Here is a 22,059-nt window from a genome sequence, read left to right as displayed (position 1 = left end):
AGCCGCGGGCAGAGGACGGGGATGAGCAGCCCGGTGCCTCCCCCACGCCGCCGCCGCCGCCGCGGTACCTTGTACTTGCTGAAGCCAGCCAGCTGCTCGGCGCTCACGTACTCCATGGCGCCCAGGGCGGCCCCGCCGCACGGCCCCCGCCGCCCCGCCACGCCGCCCGGCCCGGCACGGCCCGGCCCGGCACGGCACGGCGCGCGCGCACCCGCTCGGCCCCCGCCGGCTCCCGTAGCGCCGCTCCCGCTTCCCACCGCCTCCTCAGCGGCCCGGGCGGTGCGCCCTGACGTCACCGCTCGCCCCGCCCCCTCCCTCCGCGCGCCGCCATCTTGTCGCGGCGCGCCCCCTGCCGGGCGGGAGGGGCGCGTTAACGGCTGCGCGCGCGGTGCTCGGCGCTGCACAAGATGGCGGCGCCGCGGGCAACGGGGGGGAGGGGGGAGGGGGGGGCTCTTGGCCGTGACGGTGCCAGCGGGTCCCCCGGGGAGTTGCGGCTTCCCGGCTGGCTCGGGATCCCCGGCCTGCACGACAGTATTGTTATAGGTAAACGTGACAAATTGACAACCGCTCGGCCGGGTTGCATAAATTCCAATTTATAAAATAATTGAGCAAGTCACAAGTAAGCAAAACAGCGCTGGGCGGCCGGGGGGAGTCTCCTGCTCCACCAACGGCGCGCGCAACCCCCCCTCACAGTCTCCTTATATGCGATTCCAGTTCCGGGTATACGGGGCACCTCCTGTAACTTCTGCGGTTGCGCCTGCTGTTGCTAGGGGGTCTTCTTCAGCCCTCTGGTGGTCGTGGGGATGAAGGCTGGAGTCTTCCTCTGCATTGTGTGCCATATTAGGCTATCTAAACTAACATTGCCGCTTCGCTAGCTCAACTCAGTTTTCTCAGGCGAGGTACATGCCCCCCCACCACAGGATGTTCCCACAGATGTTCCCAAGGCTGTTTCTCGCTGATGTAACAAATTAGTACATACCACAATCCCCCCTTTTTGTTTTGGTCCCTTCTAATTTGTTCATCAAATCGAGCAACAGCCTCCTGTGTCAGGGAGAGCATAGGGTTATGCTTACTCTCATCTTCATTTAGTTGTTTATATTGACTTTTTATCAACAGTAGGTGGGCAGCTTCGAGTCTGCTTTTTGCTAAGCCAATGTCCCAAATACTTCACCTCTTCTTCCGTAAATTGCAACTTTGATTTCGATACTTTCAATCCCTTTAAACTTAGGAAATTTAACAACTTGATACTCTCACATCTAACTTCCTCCTGGGTTTTTCCTGCTAAAAGCAAATCATCCACATATTGTGTTAAAGTAATTTGAGGATTAGTTTCGTAAGTACTTAGAACCTGCTCCAAGGCTTGCCCAAACAAATTAGGGGATTCTGTAAACCCTTGTGGCAAAACAGTCCATCGGAGTTGTTGTTTCCTATGGGTATCTGGGTCTTCCCCCTCAAAGGCAAAAAAGTCTCTACATTCTTCCTTCAGGGGGCATGCCCAAGATGCATCTTTCAGGTCTATAACCGTATACCATTTAGCCTCAGGTGACAGCTGACTAAGTATGGTATAGGGATTAGCTACAATTGGGAACCTGGTAATTGTTCTTTTGTTTATTTCTCTTAAATCTTGTACCAGTCTATAAGTACCGTCTGATTTCTTTACGGGTAGTATGGGGGTATTATGGGGAGACATACAAGGCTCCAGTAACCTTTGATTTATTAGCCTCTGGATTACTGGTCGGAGTCCTTGCCTCCCTTCCTGTGACATTGGATATTGCTTGACTCTAACAGGGATTTCTGGATTTCGTATACTCACTTCAAAGGGAGCAATATCTAGTCTCCCTACTGATTCTGGGGTATACCAAACTTCAGGGTTGATTTTGGCCTCATCTTCAATAGTAAGGGTGCATAATTTTATAACTAATTCTTGATTCTCTACTTCTAAATTGACTCCTAATTCAACCATCATATCTCGGCCCAGTAAATTATATTCAGCTTCGGGAACTAATAAAAAGGATCCAACACTTAATCGAGATTCTGATTCTATTTCCACATTTTTAATTACTGGGACCTTAAAGGGTTCTCCCTTAGCTCCTGTCACTTGTAATTTCTCTGGGGATGGTTTGCACCCCCAGGGTACCGTTTGGACAGTAGATCTTTCTGCCCCAGAATCCACAAGGAATTCTACTTCTTGTCGCTGGGGACCCAATTTCAGTTTTATCAAGGGCTCGGTTCCTTTATGAGTCCCCAGCAGATAGAGCCCCTGACCCCCCTAATCTTCTTGGAACATTTGCTCATCCTGCATTCGCTTCTTACAATTCCTCTTCAGATGCCCTTTTTTCTGGCAATAAAAACGCTCAACCTGCCTCAAGTCCCCCGTCACAACTTCTCTGGGTTGTCCTTCTTGGTGAAGTGGCTTTCTTTTAGGTCTGTTATACGACCTAGAGGGTTGTGCCTGGATTCCTCTCTGTCCTTCTCGGACTGCTGCCACCAGAATCTTTGCCTGCCGCCGATGGGTTTCCTCTTCCCTCCGCACATACACTTTCTGAGCTCCCCTCAGCAATTCGTCCAGCCCCCTATCCTGCCAATCATCTAACTTCTCTAGCTTTCTTCTAATATCTGGAAAGGCCTTTGCTACAAACTGTGTTTTCAATAGAGCCTGTCCCACAGGGGTACTGGGGTCTACCCCGGAATAAAGTTGCAGATTTTTCCTAAGTCTCTCGAGCCATTCTGTTGGTGTTTCGTCCTTCTTCTGTTGTTCCATGAAGGCCTTACTAATATTTTGCCCCCTGGGAACAGATTCCCTGATTCCCTGAACTATTACGGTTCTCAGATCGGACATATGTGTCCGATGCTCAGCATTCTGATTGTCCCAGTCCGGCCGTTGAGTGGGCCATTTAATATCTGCTGCGGGAGCTTGCTGGTGTTGTTGATCCCAAATCCGCATCCCAGCCCTACGGATCATTTCCCTTTCTTCCACTGTAAATAATATGCTTAAGATGGATTGTAATTCCTCCCATGTATAAAGGCTAGGACCTAGAAACTGATCTGATTTTTCAGCCACCCCTAAAGGGTCTTCTAATAAATTCCCCATTTCTTTCTTAAAATCCCGTACGTCCCCTGACCTCAGGGGGATAGACACAAATCCCATCCCCGGCTGCGGTCCTCCCATAGGGAGTTCTCGCAAGGGATACAGCTGATCAGATCGCCCACCTCCCCTCGTTTGACTCCTTGTGACCCTTCGGGTTTCTTCTGGGGAACTAGGAGGGTCTAGAGCCCGGTCCGGGGTCGTTGGAGAGGGGCTACGAGGAGGGGCTGGTGTTGGGTTTTGAGCCGGAGCTGAGGGAATACAGGGGGGAGGAGAAACGAGAAGTTCCTCCAGTATTTTGCTTTTCTTCCTCGGACCTTTCTCTTTCAGGGTAAATATCATGGTCCGAGTATCTGGTCTTATCCATAAACTAGCATACTCACTTTCTTCTAAACTAAAGGGCTCCTTCGAATTCACGTATATAGTTAGAGCCTGACATATCCAATTTTCAGAAGACCCGTATACTGGCCAAAAAAGGTGGTCTCTTCTAATCTGCTTCCCACCCCATACTTGCATACAATAATATACCATTTTTTCTCGGCTTTTGCCTTTTCTGGAGGGCCAGTCGTTCCAATATTTAATCATTAATCCTAAAGGGCTATCGGGCGGTATATCCGGTAACCGTACCGTAAAGCCCTCTATGGGATCAGAAGACTTGCTCTTTTTCTGTCCCATCTTCCGGAGCACCCACCTCCGTCACTTTCTTTTACAACTCTCTTTCTCTCCGCAGGGGACCACACTCACACCACCCGAGTCTCTACTGCTAGGACGGTTGTCCCTTCGCAGAGGGCGGCCCAGTCGGCTGTCGGGTGCCCCTTTTCGGTCCCCCGCTACACAAGGACCCCCTCTCCTGGAGGGTCCGCACCAAGGACCCCCTCTCCTGGAGGGTCCGCACTCACACCGTCCCCAGTTACACAAGGACCCCCTCTCCTGCAGGGTCCGCGCTAAGGACCCCCTCTCCTGCAGGGTCCGCGCTCACTCCGTTCCCTGGGGACGTCTCACGTGCTCCGGGTATCCCACCCCAACCGAACGGAACCGCATACATATACTCACTCAGTCCTGAGTCTTCGTTCGGATCTTCGTGCACAAAGTTTACGGGGTACTGCAGTTCTTTTGCTTACTTGTCCTGATTTAGGGTTCGGAAATACAGGTTATGGTAGGGGAACTACCCACTCAGGGGCCATCCGAAAACGGGATGGGGCACCCCCCCCGAGTCAGAGTCCCGAAACCAGGGAAGCCTGCATCCGAGTCACGGCACCAAAATTGTTACAGGTAAACGTGACAAATTGACAACCATTTGGGCCGGGTTGCATAAATTCCAATTTATAAAATAATTGAGCAAGTCACAAGTAAGCAAAACAGCGCTGGGCGGCCGGGGGGAGTGTCCTGCTCCACCAACGGCGCGCGCAACCCCCCCTCACAGTCTCCTTATATGCGATTCCAGTTCCGGGTATACGGGGCACCTCCTGTAACTTCTGCGGTTGCGCCGGCTGTTGCTAGGGGGTCTTCTTCAGCCCTCTGGTGGTCGTGGGGATGAAGGCTGGAGTCTTCCTCTGCATTGTGTGCCATATTAGGCTATCTAAACTAACATTGCCGCTTCGCTAGCTCAACTCAGTTTTCTCAGGCGAGGTACATGCCCCCCCACCACAGGATGTTCCCACAGATGTTCCCAAGGCTGTTTCTCGCTGATGTAACAAATTAGTACGTACCACAGTGTCACACAAAGGATGCCGAGAGGGGTTCAAGCGCAGGGAGATTGATGAGCAGCCCATAGCAGAGGGCAGCCGTCAGATCTACAGAGCTACTTTGAGGGAAAAACAGAAATAATAAAAGGGGAGAGGGCCCCTAACGCGACCCAAAAGCTACAACACGCGGAGGGAACAGGGTCTTTGCTTGGCTCTTTGCTCTGGGGGCGGAAGTCTCGGAGCACCGTCGGCCTCTGAACCGGGTGGTCTTGGCGGCGTTTGTAACCTCTCAGATGTGCGCAGACGCACACACACGCAGCCCGTGCGCACATGCCCCCCCCACACACGTACACGCACACACGTGCATGTACACACGCATGCCCACGCGTACATGCACGCCACCACTAGGAATGTTTTATCTGGCAAACTGCTACCCATCAGTAAACAAACAGAAGGAAGAATATTCCTGCATTGCAGCTCCACTCATCTTCAGTTAACTCGTATTTCTCCACATTTTTTTTTTTTCTTTCTGGGATCCTACCTAGGTTGATCCTGCATCCAGCTCTACTGGTGTATATTTGGACTGACTCTGCTGTCTTTAGTAGACTTGTGCCAGGCTGACATCTTCCCTGCAGCAACTCTCTGCTGCGATTTTGTAAGCAGACGTACGGGCAGTGCTGGTCACTGGGCTCCTTCGCTGAGTGAACAGCACTCCCTGCACCGGGACGGCCACCACACACGGTGCCCGACCTCATCCAGGAGCACTCCCCGTGCTGCATCGACAGGGAGGAGGTTGCTTGGGGGAAGACAGTTCCACGTGGAGCCCTGCTCACGGTGCATCCTAGAGCCCAGAGACTGGTGGGGAGGTGGGCGGGATCCACGCAGCCCCAGATACTGTACTGGCCATGTCACCGCAGTAGCATCCTAAGCTGAGTAGAGGAATGCCACTGTGGTCTCTGAGACCCCAAAGGGGACTGCAGAGAGGAATGAATTGCTGTGGATTGCTGCACGTGTCCAGGGAGGTCTGATGACAACGTACCATCACAGACCTGACTCAGTTTTCCTTTGTCTGGATTCCTCCAGTTATATATTCTATTGACGAGTTTCACTAGCACACTGAGGTCTCATTCACATGCATTTTCTCTAATACCTTCTTTTTAAGCTTTATTGTCCTTGAACTTTCTTGTTTTAGACCTTATATTTATTTTTATTTACTTAAACCTCCTCTTTGGGGGGCTCAGTTCAGAGAAGTCTAGCAAAAGATCAGTTTTCTCTTTTCTTCCCCCAGGGCACTCCAGATGGCACCAGCTCTGCTGTTCAGGTCACTAAATGGAGTCCTGGATCGCAGACACGTGCCACACAAGCTCAGACCAAACCCTGCCATGCCATCCTTCCCGGGTACTCCAAATCACTGTAAAAAAGAACACATACAGGGATTGCAGTGTTTTAGAAATGCTGAGGGGAATTCACCTGAACCTGCTGGGTTGCAATGTCGGTCCTCAGCAGGTTTGCTTTACCACCCTCCTAGCAGTGGATGAAGAGCAAGTCGAGAGCTTATGGCTAAGGATTAAAGGACAGGCTAACATGGGTGACACTGCTGTGGGTGTTTGCTACAGGCCACCTGATCAGGAAGAGGAAGTTGATGAGGCCTTCTACAGACAACTGGAAGTAGCCTCACAATCCCAGGCCCTGGTTCTCATGGGGGACTTCAAGCACCCTGATATCTGCTGGAAAGACAACACAGCCAGGCACAAACAGTCCCGGAGGTTCCTGCAGAGCATTGATGATAACTTTTTGACACAGGTGGTGGACGCAATCCTGTGCAACGTGCTCTTGGTGACCCTGGCTGAGCAGGGGGGGTGGACTAGATGATCTCCAGAGGTCTCTTGCAACCTCAACCATTCTGTGATTCTGTGATTATGAAAGGACCAGGAGGGATACCCCATCCCAATTCTCCCCGGTGCCTGTATTTGCCACCCAGCTGGAGACCCGTCTCATCTAGGCTATCCTTTGAAAGCATCAGCTTGTCACCATTCCCAACACCACTCCCATACTGGTACAGGAAACATACCTCAGGATTCCCCTTTCTGAAAGATCCCAGATGAGGGAAAAGCCAAAAAATAAACAAAAAAGCACTCTCACTTGAGCTGAGACCAAAGAGCAGAGTAGCAGGGCAGAGGGCAGCTCTTTGTCTACTGACCTGGCCTTTGGCTCCAGGTTTCTGGAGCTGGTCTGGCACGGGTGATACATTGTTCAGTGACCAGCCAAATAAGCCTCCTCTTTGGCTTAGATAGGAAAGCTGTGCGCCTTGGTCAGATGAGCAGCAGCTCTTTGCGACACGCTCAGCATCACAGCCCTGAAGAGCGCGTGTTCTTCAGCCTGGGGAGGGAGCGGCAGCTGCTGCTGCTCTCCTCCAGAAGGGCCCCCGGGTGCCGAGTCCTCTGCTTTTCCCAGGCGCGTCCCCTTTCCTGGTGCTGCTCCTCACTGTGCATTTCTTCTTCAGTTTGCCCCAGCACCTCTTAGCGCACTGCTGGATTCCTTTCAGCAGCGCATGGCTGCACCCTGAGCAAAGCAGGGGCTGCAAGACAGCTCTCCAGCCCCCGGGTTCGCTGGGAGGGCGGCATGGCCGTGGCTGTGGTGGCGGGGGTGCTGTGGGGGGCGAGTGTGCAGGAAAGTCCCTCTGCCCAGCGCTCGGCACAGATCTCACGTTCCTGGAGGGAGAGCGTGCTGCTGGCTCCTTTGCACGAGGAGGAGTCCTTTGCTTCTTCCCCTGCTGTCCCTCGCTCCTTCCCTGTCGCTGCTGCCGCGCTTGCTGCATCCCCCAGCTTCCTGTTCCCTGGCCTCCATCTTCGGACAAAGATGATGCCTTCAAGCCTCTGCTGCCCCCAGCGTGCCCCTGCAGGCATCTGGCAGGCCCTTCCCCATTGGGCATCTGAGGGCCGATGGAGGGGGCAGGTCCTTCCTGTTTCGGCCTCCGTGCCTCCGGAGGCCTCCGGAGATCCTTGGAGCTGCGTCTTTGCTGTGGCACGGGAAGGCAGGAGGGACGTGGGGGCTTCTCTTGCCCTTGTGCCTTTGGCTGCCCGGGCAGTGACACAGGCAGAGCTCTGCCTTCCCCACTGAGTGGGACAGGGCCAGCTAGAGGGAAAGGTTCCCCAGCCACTGTTGGTTCCGGGGAAAGGTGGAGGATGGACTTGCGTGTCACGTGTGCTGGCCAGTCCTTGTGGGGGACTTTCGGGAGGCAGCCCAGCAGCTCATGGCCTTCGTCACTTAGCAACACCGTCTGGTCTGCACCAAAACGCACACGGGTCTGCCTGTGCAGCGGAGATGCTGGTGGGGCTGGTGAGGAGGTGAGCTTGCCCAGCCCTCCGGTGGAAGTGGGAGCCACCAAGTGCGCGTTAACGGGCTGCGGTTGCAGAGGGAAGACCCAGTAGGATCTGCATGTCTTCCACAGGCAGCTCAGCAGGTGTCGGATGCTGGGCCAAGTCTTCTTATTCCTGAAGCCGGGAGGGAGAAAGGAGGTGAGGAGGGACTCCCGTCTGTCCCCAAGCAGCAAGCCCTGGGGCAGGTGGCCCTGAAGGGGCCCGGGCTTTGGGCAGAGAGGGCCTTGGGGCTGGGCTCCACCAGTGGGCAAGGAGAGAAGCGGCTGTGGGGTGTGTGTGAGCAGCAGGCTTCAGGCATCTCCTGGGCAGCCCTTGCATTTAGGCTGGCCCTCCCAAAGCCATTGCCCTCTCTTCATGACCCCCAGCACCCATCCCTTCCTCGGCCTCTGCAGCTCATCAGGGCCATGCACAGGGCTCGGGCTCTGTGCTGCCTCCGGCTCTCACCCGCCCTGCGCCTCCCCACCGTCATGGGGCATCTGCACAGGGCGCAGGGACCCAGGAGCGGTGTTGCCGTACCAGGGGCTGCCAGAGCGGCAGACCTCTGCGGGCAAGGGCCCTGCTTGCCCTGCCTGCCGGCTCTCTGCGGGATGCTCCCTGTCTGCCGTGGGGAGGAAGGAGGCTGCTGGAAGAGGAGGCAGAGAGAGAGTGAGCGAGGGCCTTGCCTGAGGCAGAGGGTTTGGGTGCGGGTGGCAGGGGGATTTCTTGGTGGGGACCTGGTGTAGGGCCCAGCTGCGCTCTGGGATGGGGCTGCTCACCTCTGGGGCTCCTCCTTGCTGCCTCTCCACTTGCACTTCCTCTCCGCAGTCCCCTACGCATGCACAGAAAGCACCCGGTTAGCAGGGAGCACCTCCCACTGCCAGGATCCGCCCCGGCCCTGAGTAAAACTCCCCCAGGAAGGAGAAGATTAGGGGAACTGCCCGGGAGGCGTTTTGAGCAGGGCACTCAGGGCCCCATTGCTGCCAGACCTGACAGAGGGCAGCGGGGGTGGAAGCCAGGGATCATTCTTTACCTCGGCCTCGTCCACTTTCCTCACGGCCATGAAGATCACCACCAGAAAGCAGGGGGCGGAATAGCTCAGTCCACGGAGGAAGGACATGGCTAGCACCTTCCAAACCTCCATGGTGCCTCAAGGGAGCACACCTGCTATGGAGACAATGATTTTCCCTCAATCTTCCCTCCGCTTTAACACTCCAGTCCAAAACGCGAACAAGCAGCTAAGAGGAAGAGTCCTCACACACCAACCCAAACACTCCCAGTGCAACCTGTCTCAGCAGGACAGAAACACCTCGTGCAAAATGCAGTGAAAAAGCCCTCCAAGGCCTGCCTTTGCTGATGGTATGCCAGGACGCTCCCTTGTCTGACACAGTTGCTCAAAATCTACCCCTCAGCCTTCTGGGCTGAAAGTAGGCCTCAGGTTGCTCGGCGCTAGTACTCCCAGCAGGCCTGGGAAAGGCAGGGCAGAGTTCAATCGCAGCCTGCAATCCAAGCGCCAGCGCATCCTCACAGAGTTCTTTTGGACCGGCGTGCCACAAGGAGGGAGCGTGCGGTGCTTGGTGGGCGCCGGGGAGGCCAACAGACGCTGGGAGACCACCTCGAGGGGAGGAGAGACTGGGAAAGACCAAAGGAGCCAGCTCCTACCCTGCTACTCTGCTCTTTGGTCTCAGCTCGAGTGCCACGCTCTTCACCCGCTCGCTCACTCGCTCGCTCGCAGGCAAAGTGACACACGAGCCTCCCTCATCCCGCCTCAAGAATGGGCCCGTGGTTATGATGCCGTGATGACATCACTTCAACACACCTTAACCTAATGCTCTGGCATTCCCAGAGCTGAGCTGAACCAACGCTTATGATGCAACCAGGACATCGCTATGACGCACCTCTGCCCACGATGGCACGCCCACGGCTGAGCCGAACGTGGTGTCACCAAAGCGCACAGCAAGAAGAAGCCCAAGTCGGCTCATACCATGAGAAACCCAGACCAAACCTGAGACCTTGCACCGTCAGGCTGGTGAAAAGGCGATGCTGCTTGGGCAGCAGCGCCCCACTTCTGCGTGCTGGGCCGCACTGCTAATGGCACTGCTAATGGCAGCAGTGACGTCTCTCCGACCATTTTCCCGAGTGTCAGCTCACTACACAATGCCAGACAGCTCTGTCATGGTCCCGCTCCCACAGCACTTCTGGGGCACAGCGAGGGTCTCCTTTGCACCCCTGTGCAGCTGAGGAGCTGCCCGGGCCCTGGGGTGGGATGGAGAGTGAGGCCCTTTCCCCGGTGGTCCCCGGATGGCTGGAGAGGCAGCAGCCGGCCCAAGCCCTGCGTGGGAGGCCTGGGAAAGTGCCCGCTTGGTGTTACAGGCACCCTCGACGCACTACCTGACTCGGGGCAGCCTGCACAGGCTCTCTGGCTGCTGGGAACCCAGCTGCTGCAGGGCCGGCCACTGCCCCTCGGCCCCCCGTCATGCTGCGCCCCAGCTGGGCACGCGTGGGTCCAGGCCAAGGAGCCTTGCCCCAAGCCTTGCCCAGGATGCAGCAGATATTCACAGAATCACAGAATCACCTAATGGTTGTGGCTGGAAGGGACCTCTACAGCTCCTCTAGTCCAGCTCCCCAACTCAAGCAGGGCAAGCAAGAACACATTGCCCAGCATGTGCAAGGATGGAGACTCCACAACCTGGCTGGGCAATCTGTTTCCTGATGTTCAGACGGACCTTGCTGTATTTCAGTCTGGGCCTCTTCCTCTCAGACTATCTCTGGGCACCACCGAAAAGAGTCTGGACCCAACGTCTTTACACTCTCCCTTCTGATACTGAAACACATAAGATCTCTCCTCTGGGGGATCAGCCACTCCTCCCAGTTTTGCATCATCAGCAAACTTCCTGGGGAGCCACTCTGTCCCTTCATCCAGGTCGTTAATGAAGAGGTTGAACAAGACTGGACCCAGTGGTGACCCCGGAGGGACACCGCAAGCTACAGACCTCCAACTAGACTTTGTGCCACTGAGCACAACCCTCTGAGCTCTGCCTTTCTGCCACTTCTCAAGCCACCTCCCTGTCTGCTCATCTAGCCCACACTTCCTGAGCTTGTCGAAGAGGATGTTATGGGAGAGAGTGTCCAAAGCCTTCCTGAAGACAATGCACACAACATACACTGCTCTCCCCTCATCTACCCAGCCAGTCATCCCATCGTAGAGGGATATCAGATGGGTTAAGCATGATTTCCCCTTGCGAATCCATGCTGGCTACTCCTGATCCCCTTCTTCTCCTGCACATCCTTAGAGATGGCAGCCACAAAGAGCTGTTCCATCCCTTTTGCAGGGATGGAGGTGAGACTGACTGGCCTGTAGTTCCCCAAGATCTCTCGGCCAGACCTGGGAGCCCCCCAGCAGCGTGCCACAGAGCTGCTGTCTACCTGGAAGGGATGCAGGGGGCTCCCGCACTCCCCATCTGCCCTGCACAGGGCTGTGGGCATCTCAGGCAGCCAGAAGTGCCTCCCCCACAGCGAAAGCAGAGGGAACCAACTCTGCAAGCTGCAAAGCTCCCTGGGCTCTCCCTCCGAGGAGGGCTGAGAGAGCAAAGCTCTCTGCTCTGCGCCTCCGTGTCCATGCTGCTGGCTGCTCTCCTGCCTCTGCCTCCAGCCCCACATCGCTGACAGACTCCCGCAATGGCTGGGCCAGCATTTGGCTCACGCACCTCCTCTTGGGAGACCTCTGCTAATGAAGAACCACGATCCCAAACAAAGAGAGCATGGGCCTGGAAAGATACCTGGACCTTCAGTATGGATAACACCACTCTGCTCCCTTGGAGCTTTTTTTTGTCTGGCTAGGGAGGTTTGCAATTTTTTGTGGTAGGTTTCAGGAAGCCAAGAAGCATGTGCATGCCAGGGCTTTTCACACATGTACACGCATTCTGGGGGGTCCTCTTGAACACAGCTGTGTGAACAGACTCCTTGTGAATGCAAATTCATATGATAGAGCTTTTTGTGCACCTGCTAGGAACTCCATGTATAGGTGCATATGTAAATCCACCAAGGACTTGTGGGGTATGCACACCCGTTTGTGTATGTGTGGGTGTGCATGCACATGTGCATCTGTGCAGAAGTGGCTTTGTATGTGCTGTGGTCTTTCTGTAAATGTGCACATGAGGGGCCATGGATATGCAGGCACATTTGGAGCCCGCAATGTGCCCATAGGCACATGTATGCACACATGCCGCTTGTCTGCGGGGAAGGACATGAGCATGTCCCTACAAAGAGCTTCCTGTGGAGAGACAGCCGTTTCTTTTTGTCGAGAGAGCTCCGAAGTAGAAAGGCATGAGAGGGTGCTGAAATTTCTCTTCTGGGCAGGAAAAGGGACACGGGCATATTCAGCGCGTGAGCAGTCTGACTCCTTTAGGACACATTGCTTGTCCAGTGTGTAGCCTGCTGATTTTTCAGGGCAGGCACAGCAGGTCTAAAGAGCACTGGCTTCATCAGGCTGACTTTGTGTGCCTGGACCAGCCCTGTGCCCCTTGCATCTGATGTGTCCTTGGTGGCTCAGATTTAGTCTACATTAGCTGTGCAGTGAAATTACCCTGACCCCTTTTCCAGACTGCTGAAGAGGCATTTCAAAGAACTGACATAGGAATTTACATATCTCAAAACTATTCCTGAGGAAAGGGGTGAATAGTAGAAAAGGGAGAAGTACCAGGGAAATCTGTTTAGTCCTGGCTGCTTGTAGAGATCATACGCTGTGCGATGCTTTGAGAGGGCAGGATTGCTGCAGCTGTGCAAGTGGGACATTGCTGATGGGCTGCTTGTGTCTGCACCGTTCCCAGAACGATGGTTCAGACAGAACAGCACAAGGGCAGGGTTATGCTCATGGGTGCTCATTCCTGTCTAACTGTCTTTGAATGAAAACATAAAAATACCTAATTTTCTTAGCCAGGCACAGTCTTTTTCTGGGCAGCAAGCACTAGCTGAGCTCAGCCAGGACAGAAAGTGACTAATTTGTACAACTGACTGTGACCCCAAGGCCTTTAATTCCAGGCATCAGTCCAACTACATGTCCAACAGGGCAAGGTGGCCTCTGCTTGTGGGGGTATCCCTCAGTTATTTGCAATGCAGTGAAGAAAGAGATGCTAAAGTAGCGCTGACACATGGATACTCACAGCTTCCAGCTTCACCATCGTCTCCATCTTCTTGATGGCAACCTCAGGTTCCATATTGACAACAATCTCCCCTGTGGGGTGAGAGCGAAGGCCTCTGTTGGCCATTGCCAGATAGCCATTGAGCAGTTTAACTGGACAGAGGACAGAGAAAGAAAGAGAAAAAGAGAGGAGGGATAGTGCAGAGCAGAAACTGAGAGCTCAAGTGAAATCTTACAGGGTTCAGGCAGGAGAGATATGTGACCGCCTTGTTCAGATAAGGACCAAAGCAGGGAAATGAGCACTTTGGTTGGGATTCAAACAGTGGCCACCTCACTGCCAGCAACACTGCTGGTCTTGCTGCTGTCCTCGTGACATTTAATCTCCCCTTGCTATAAATGTCCACAGGGGAGGCATCTCCATCCGAGCAAGCCATCCCAGGTTCTCCTTAGAATCACTGGCTATCAAAGTAATTTAGTCTAGTATAGAGCACAAGTCCTGTCCCCTAGACATAAAAGGTGCTTGCAATGACACAGCGAGTGCAGCCCTCCAGACTACGTTAAGTGTGTGGACTCTGTCTCCTCCACGGGAGCCTGGGCTGTCTGTCCTGAAAGTGTTTTATCATCAATGGAAATCTGAATACAGTCATCAGAGTTTAGAGCAAGGCCCTGCTGATCACCTGCAGGCACCTGCTTTAGGATGGGACGTTCCTAATTACAACCCTTAAATCACTAAATCCCCAGGCAAGAAAGGCTTTTAACAGCCACAGAGCACCTTGCATTTGAAGTTCATGCTTGGGCAGTTCACAGACACTTTTCTTTGGCAGTAGTTCTGAAATGGAGGTCCTCTCGGTGGGACTCCTTTTCAGCATGAAAAAGCTGGAGCTTCTGGAATGAAGAAGTGCTGGCCCATGGCCTCAGCGCTCAAGGAGAAAAACCCCGTGGGGATTGAAGAGCGTGCCTGTCATGGGAAGGACTGCTGGAGGGGACCCTGGTTTGGTTGATTCAGGTGTCATTGGTGTGTCCAGAGACCTGGGCTGCACTTCCTGAGCAGATCTGGCTCTGCTCATTAGAAATGAAGCACCGGATGAGCTCAGAGACTGGGAGAGAGGAGAACATTTCAGTAGATGTCCCAGGGAAACAGTAAATTCTGAATTCAAAAGGCCACCACGGGCCTCTGCTAGCAGCAGAGATGGTTGTTCTTGCGGCAGTTCTGTTTTTGTTCTTCCCCTCCAGGTTCAAAATATCAGACTTGCGGATACTTAAGGTGATGGGAAGTTCTCCTGGCCTTTTTCTTGAAGATTTCTAACTACTGTCCTGGGATTCCTTAATCTGCAACTGAGCCTGTGACTCTCCCCTCAGCCCAACGCCGCATCGAGCCCTCGGTGCCAGGGACACCCAGAAAGAGCCACCGCTCCTTGTGATGGTGACCAGACCAGACCAGAGCGTTTTGCTGCGAAATGCACAGCAGACGGTGTCTCTCCGCGAGGTGTCGGTGCCCCAAGAGAGCTCTGGAGTCGGGCGTCAGGCCTGGCCGGGCTCCCTTTCCCGTCTCGGGGTCTCTCCGCACACTGCTGCAGCGCGGGGGCATCAACCCTGCTCACCCTGCGCTGTCCCAGCCCTCCATGCTGCGTCAGAGCTCGGCTCCTTGCAGGGCCACCCACCACACAGGCTCACCGAATCACAGAGGCACACAGCAGTTGAGGCTGGCAGGCACCTCTGGAGATCATCTACTCGCTCCTCCCAGGCCCAGCCACTCACATCCCTGCCTTCTGCCCACCATCACCACCACCACTGGCGTCACTCCTCCTCTGCAGCCCTCCAGCACCGACCTCGTACAAGACCAGAGCTCCTGCCTCAAGAGCACCACACCCTCCCTTCCCCTGACATGTCTTGCACACAGTGTCTACTGGCCTCGACGGCAGTGGGCACCAGCTCCCCTCAAAAGGCACACGAACCTGCACCCGTCAGCCCTGTCTCTGCCTCCAGACTCCCTGGAAGGTGAGCAGCAGAATGACAGCACCAATGCCCACATCCTGATGCTCCCTCATCCACCAGACCCCTGTGCTGTGAGGCACCACGAGCTCTCGGCCAGACCTGCGAGCCCCCCAGCAGTGTGCCACAGAGCTGCCGCCTGCCCCGCAGGCATGCAGGGGGCTCCCGCGCTCACCAGCTGCCCTGCACAGGGCTGTGGGCAGCTCAGGCAGCCAGAGGTGCCTCCCCCACAGCGAAAGCAGAGGGAACCGCCTCTGCAAGCTGCAAAGCTGCCTGGGCTCTCCCTCCGAGGAGGGCTGAGAGAGCAAAGCTCTCTGCTCTGCGCCTCCGTGTCCATGCTGCTGGCTGCTCTCCTGCCTCTGCCTCCAGCCCCACATCGCAGACCGACTCCCACAGTGGCCGGGCCAGCATTTGGCTCAGCCCTGCAGCCCCGCTGCCCCAGAGCACCCTCAGTGCTGACAACTGGAGGCCCCGCGCCTCCAGCGCAGGCAGCTCACAAGCAAGCCGCCCTCTGCCCTGGACAATATCTGCTGCCTCCTGGGCACGGCTTGGGGCAGGGCTCCTTGGCCTGGGCCCATGTGCACCCAGCTGGGGCGCAGCGTGGCGGGGGGCCGAGGGCCAGTGCCCATCCCTGCAGCAGCTGCCTTCCCAGCAGCCAGGGAGCCTGCGCGGGCAGAGCTGCGGGCAGAGGCGTGAGCGTGTGGCTGCCAGGGCACGGGCACACGGGCTCCCTCGGCACCAGGCAGCTGCAGCGGGACGGGGCCCGCGGCACCCTGCGGCCGGGCGTGCTGCCAGCGTGCCCTTGGCTCCTCGAGCGTCCTGCCGGCTGGTGCTTGCCTGGAGGCAGCAGCCCTGAGTCGGGCATTGCGTCGAGGGTGCCTGTACCACCAAGCGGGAACTTTCCCAGGCCTCCCACACAGGCCTTGGGCCGCCTGCTGCCTCTCCAGCCATGCGGGGAGCCCCGGGGAAAGGGCCTCCCTCTCCATGCCCCCCCAGGGCCCGGGCAGCTCCTCAGCTGCACACGGATGCAGAGCAGACCCTCGCTGGGACCCAGGCGTGCCACGAGAGCCCGCTCGCGGGGGAGCCTGGGGGCAGCGCGCGGTGTGCTGGCGCTGGGCGCCGTGTTCGGGGAGACATCGCTGCTGGCATTGCCTGCATGGCCAGGACACAGGGGTCTGGCACCGCCAGGAAAAGGCCACCGCCTTCCTATGGGCTTGGCAAAGGTGACGGGTCTCGGGTGGTGCTGGGGTTTCTGCCGGCCGCAGCCGTGTGGGGCTTGTTCTGGCAGCGCTGGGAACTGTTGGTGTTTGGGGGACAGCGGTGTCAGCCGAGGTCTGGAGGTGCCATCGCGCCCCAGGGGTGTCGCCGTGCTGTCGCCATCGCATCACAACGCGGAATCTTTCTGCAGGTGGGGCTGGGGCACCTCCGGGGTCACTTTGCCTGCGAGCGAGCGAGCGAGCGAGCGAGTGCGTGAGCGAGCGAGCGAGCGAGCGGGTGAAGAGCGCGGCTTTGCGCTGCGACCCAGGAGAGAGGCAGCGGGGTAAGAGCTGCCTCCTGCGCTCTCTGCCCAGGCTCTCCTCCCCTTGCAGCGCTCTGCCTGCCTTGGGTGGCCTCCGCGGAGCCCACAAACCCCTGCAGGCTCCCTCCGGGGGCAGCGCCCGCCCCACGAGCCGCAGGGATGCGCTGCCGCTTGCCTTGCACTGTGCCCTTCTTCTTCCAGGATTGCTCTCGGCGGCCTTTGCTGCTTCTCCCGGTGCAGATTGACGCTGTCAATCTTGGGGCGCGGAGCATCGTGCACAGGGTGAGCCCAAGAGCAGAGCAGAGGCTCGGGGCCGGGGAGGTTGGTGGACGGGCACGGGAAGGGAGCTGCTGCGGAGCAGTTTGGGTGCTGCTGCCCTGCCTTGTGCGGGGAGGCTGAGGGTCGCTGCCAGGGGAGCCCTGCTAAGAGCTGCGTGCTCTGTTTTCGCTTGACCTCTGCAAACAGGACGTGGGCGCAGAGCGCTGTGCCGGCTGCACGCTCGAGGCGCCCTCGCTCTGGCGGCATGGAGCCTCGCGTGCGAGCCGCGTGCGAGCTCGTGGCACTGAGCCTGCTGCTGCTGTGCCTGCTCGACGTGCCCTGGGCCTGGAACATCGTCACGGCCCTGTGCATGGTGGTGGTCTTCGTGCCGGGCGTGAGGAGCCGCTGGCCCAAGGTAGGAGTCAGGCAGAGACGCCTGCTTTTGCCCGCTCTGCCCTCCAGCAGCGCCTGCAGCAAGGGCACCCGCACTGGCCTGCCCCAAAGCTGCCTCCACCCTCAGCTCTGCCTTCCCAGCGCAGCCCTTCCCCAAACAGGGGAGATCCAGGCACAGCTTGGCTGCTCACCACTAACCACCGCTTTCTTGGCCTCTGTAGGGGCCTCTGGACGGTGCTGGCAGCCTGGGCAATGGCAGCGTGGAGGAGCCCAGAGGTGAGCAGCCCCGTGCCAGAGCACAGCCGCGCTCCGCAGCGGCTCCCTGCCCACAAACCCCCCTGCTGCCTGCTGCCTGCGCCCACCACCCTCTGCCCCGGCTGGGGCTGCGCGCAGGGGCTGCCCTCGCTCACTGCCTCTCTGCCTCCTCTTCCAGCAGCCTCCTTCCTCCTCGTGGCAGACGTGCAGGAGCCGGCAGGGAGCTGGCAGGCAGGGTAAGCGGAGCCCTTGCCTGCAGGGGGGCTGCCCCACGGCCACGGGGAGACCCACGGCGGGCACCAGGGCTTCCTGCTGGGGGACAACAGGCAGCCCTGAGCTCCCTCCTCACCTCCTTTCTCCCTCCCAGCCTCGCAAGCAAGGACGCCTTGCCCGCTGCACAGCCTCACGAGCCCTGCCTGCAGCACACGGACACCGGAGACCTGCTCTTCCCTGCCGCCCGACACACGGTGCTGCTGCTGCCCACTGCCCCCACACCTGCAGGAGTGCTGGGGCAGCTGGTCAACCCCACAGCCCCACCGGCACCCACAGCACGCCGGCGTGTGCGCTTTGGGGTCAAGCAGACCGTGTTCCTCAGCAGGGATCACGAGCTGCTCAACTTTGTGCCCAAAACACCACACATGGACTGGCCAGCGCATGTGGCCCGCAAGTCCATCCTGCAGCGGGCCTGGGCACCCGTCCCGCTCGCAGGCCAAGGCGCAGCTCAGCGTCTCGCGCCCCCCGTGCAGCCCCGCGACCCAAGCCGAGCACGGCCATCGGCTCCCCCAGCCCTGACGCGCTGGCCCACCGTGCAGCTCTGGCCCCCGCCAGCGCAGCCGCCCTCCCCTCCCGCTGCCCACGCTGCCGACGCTGCCGGCTGCAGAGCGGCGCTGGGCTCCCTGCTGTGCCCGGGCTGCACTTGCGGCGCCTTCCGAGGACTGCGCAAGGCCGTGCGCAGATGCGCCGCCCTCCTCGGGAGGAGGCCGCGAGCGCCCGCGAGGCGCCAGGCGAGGAGCCGCTGCGGCGCGCAAGCAGGGAGCTCAGCGCCCGACCACAGGCGCCGTTAGCAAGCGCCCCGCTGAGCTCGACGCCCTGCTCCCCTCGGGGCCGCTGCAAATAAATTTTTTTGCACCAGTCAGTGGGAGTCGAGAGGGATTCTTCTTCCCCAAAGTCACCAAGCCCCCGGATGGAAGCCATTGCCACAGGCAGGGACAGTCGCAGCAGGACACGGGTGCCTCTGCCGGGGCCTCTCCTTTGCCCACAAAACCTCTCGCCTTCCCCACACAGCCGTGCAGGCAGGCAGCGAGCACAGGCATGGAGCAACATGCACCGCTGCTCTTGCACAGAGCCCTTGGAGCTGCAGCAGGTGGGCAAAGGCCCGGGCCGGAGTCGAGGAGCCACCAGCAGCCCTGGCCGTGGCTGAGGCAAGGAGGGCACCGCTGTGCTGGCCGTGGCCCAGCAAGGAGCCCAGGGCACGCAGCGCGCACCGAGGCGGCGAGCGAGAGGGCAGGCGTGGCAGACGGGCAGAGCAGGGCCGCAGGGCTCCTCGCACAAAGCAGCCCGGCGCACGGGCTCTCTCCGCCAGGGCACAGCTCAGCGCAGGGCTGCGCACAGGCGCTTTCTCCCACCCACCCATCGCCCCCACGCTGCCCCGCCGCCGCCAGCACAGACACCCTGCGCGCCCAGCGCAGCCCGGGGCCGCGGAGCTCCCTTGCAGCCTCTGCTTGCCTCCGCAGGCAGTGCTGCGCTGGGCTGCGCTGGGCTGCTGAGAGGCCTTTGGTAGCAACTTAGGAGGTGCTGCTGCAGGCTTAGCAAGGAAGGAGAGGGAAGAGCTGCCCCAGGTGCCAGGAGCCAGCTTGGGAAAGCAGAGGGCTGGGCACCCACGGGCACCTTTGGAGCAGAGCAGCAGCAGCTGCCGCTCCCTCCCCAGCCTCAGGGACAGATTTCCTTCAGCTCCGTGGTGCTGGGCTGCAGGCTGAGAAGGAAGAGCTGCCCCAGGTGTGAGGAGCCAGCTTGGGATTGCAGAGGGCTGGGCATCCACTGGGACCTTTGCAGCAGAGCAGCAGCAGCTGCCGCTCCCTCCCCAGCCTCAGGGACAAGTGTCCTTCAGCTCCGTAGTGCTGGGTGTGCAGGAAAGCAGGGTAATAAGCCTTAGTTGCGGAGCTTCTGGAAGAGGAGGCTCAGAGTCATCCACAAAACTCAACCTGAAGCAAGTGGATGTGACCCGCTCCCCCTCGTTCCCACCACAATTTCACTCTCCCTCAATCTCCTGCCCGCAGACCCACAAGCACCCCAACGGGGGTGTCCCGGGGGCCTGGCCAGGGTCACTGGTGTGCACAGCAGAGCACCAGCAGCGTCAGGGACATCTCCCAGCAGCCCGTGCCTTGGTCTGGCCTGGCGGGGCCATCTCCTTTGTGCAGACATGTGCTCTGTGCTGCAGAGCCATCGGCTGGCACCGGCTGCTGCTTGGCTTCCCGCTCTCGCTTCCTTCAGCTTGCCTCCAGCTCAGCCCAGCTTGCTGCCTGCTTCTCCTTCGCTGCAGTCCCATGCTGGAGGTGCCTGTGTCTGCTCTGGCTGCTGGGCGTGGGGCTCGCAGGAGGAGGCACGGCCGAGGGCACATGCTGCCGCCTTGCTGCCACGCTGCCCCTGAGCGGATGCAGGCTTCTCTGTGCTGGAGCCCTGCACCTGCAGCCTTGATGACAGGGAGGGCTGGGAAGCTCCCGCTGGAAGCATCTGCCCTGCCTGTCCTCTCACTCCCAGCGCAGGAACCTCTGAAGCCAGCACTGATCTTATGCCAGCTGCTGCTTCCCATCCTTGGAATTGAATCTGGCAAGGGATGTCAAGGAGAACAAGAAGGGCTTCCTCTACTACATCAGTAGCAAAGGGAAGACTCAGGAAAATGTGGGCCCGCTGCTGAATGGGGTGGGTGCCCTGGTGACGAAGGGTACCGAGAAGGCGGAATTACTGAGTGCCGCCTTTGCTTCAGTCTCTACTGCTGAGGCCAGCCCTCAGGAATCCCAGACCCTGGAGGCAAGAGAGAAAGCCTGGAGAAAGGAAGACTTTCCCTCCGTTGAGGGCGATGGGCTTAGAGATCATTTAGGCAAACTTGACACCCACAAATCCATGGGCCCCAATGGGATGCACCCACGAGTGCTGAGGGAGCTGGCAGATGTTATTGCTAGGCCACTCTGCATCGTCTTTGAAAGGTCATGGAGAAGAGGAGCGGTGCCTGAAGACTGGAGGAAAGCCAATGTCACCCCAATCTTCAAAAAGGGTAAGAAGGAGGAGCCAGGGAACTACAGGCCAGTCAGCCTCACCTGCATCCCTGGAAAGGTGATGGAGCAGCTCATCCTGGATGTCATCTGCAAGCATGTGGAGGAAAAGAAGGTGGTGATGAGGATTAGTCAGCATGGCTTCAGCAAGGGGAAATCATGCTTAACCAATCTGATAGCCTTCTCTGATGGAATGCCTGGCTGGGCAGATGAGGGGAGAGCAGTGGCTGTTGTCTACCTTGACTTCAGCAAGGCTTTTGACACTGTCTCCCATAACATCCTCGTAGACAAACTCAGGAAGTGTGGGCTGGGTGAGTGGCCAGTGAGGTGGCTTGAGAACTGGCTGAATGGCAGAGCTCCGAGAGTTGTGATCAGCGGTGCAGAGTCTAGTTGGCGGCCTGTAGCTAGCGGTGTCCCCCAGGGTCAGTCCTGGGTCCAGTCTTGTTCAACTTCTTCATCAAAGACCTGGATGAAGGGACAGGAAGTTTGCTGATGATCCCAAACTGGGAGGAGTGGCTGACACGCCAGAGGGCTGTGCTGCCCTTTAGAGGGAGCTCGAGCAGCTGCAGAAATGGGCAGAGAGGAACCTCAGGAAGTTCAGTGAAAGAAAGTGTAGGATCCCGCACTTAGAGAGGAATAACCCCACGCACTGGTACAGGCTGAGGGCTGACCTGCTGGCAAGCAGCTCTGCGGAGAAGGAGCTCGGCGTCGCTTGGCTCATTTCTTGGCTTGAGAAAGCTGTCTTGTTCCTAACCTTGGTTTCTGCTGGTTTCTGCTGGTTTATCTGTACTCCTCTAGGATGCATCAGTTACAGTTGTGAGACTTGCATTCTTGGGTGCACTCTTGTCTGAAGCTCCTGGTAACAGTTGCCCCTTTCCCACCCCCTTTGGAGACTCCTTGTCTGAGGCCCCTAGTAACAACTGGGTCTGCAGCTTCCCCCTCCAAGCCCAGGCTGCTTTGAGCATTCAGTCCCAGGGGCAGCAGGAAAAAGGCACCGCTCCTTGCAGCAATGACCAGAGGGTTTTGCTGTGAAGGAGCCAGCAGACTGTGGCTCTCTGGGAAGTGTCAGTGCCCCAAGAGAGCTCTGGAGTTGGGCGTCAGGCCTGG

The sequence above is a fragment of the Apteryx mantelli genome, chromosome 3 (assembly GCF_036417845.1).
Source record: "Apteryx mantelli isolate bAptMan1 chromosome 3, bAptMan1.hap1, whole genome shotgun sequence".
Lineage (NCBI taxonomy): Eukaryota > Metazoa > Chordata > Aves > Apterygiformes > Apterygidae > Apteryx > Apteryx mantelli.
The sequence above is the reverse complement of the archived record's forward strand: the minus strand, read 5'-3'. Positions refer to the sequence as shown.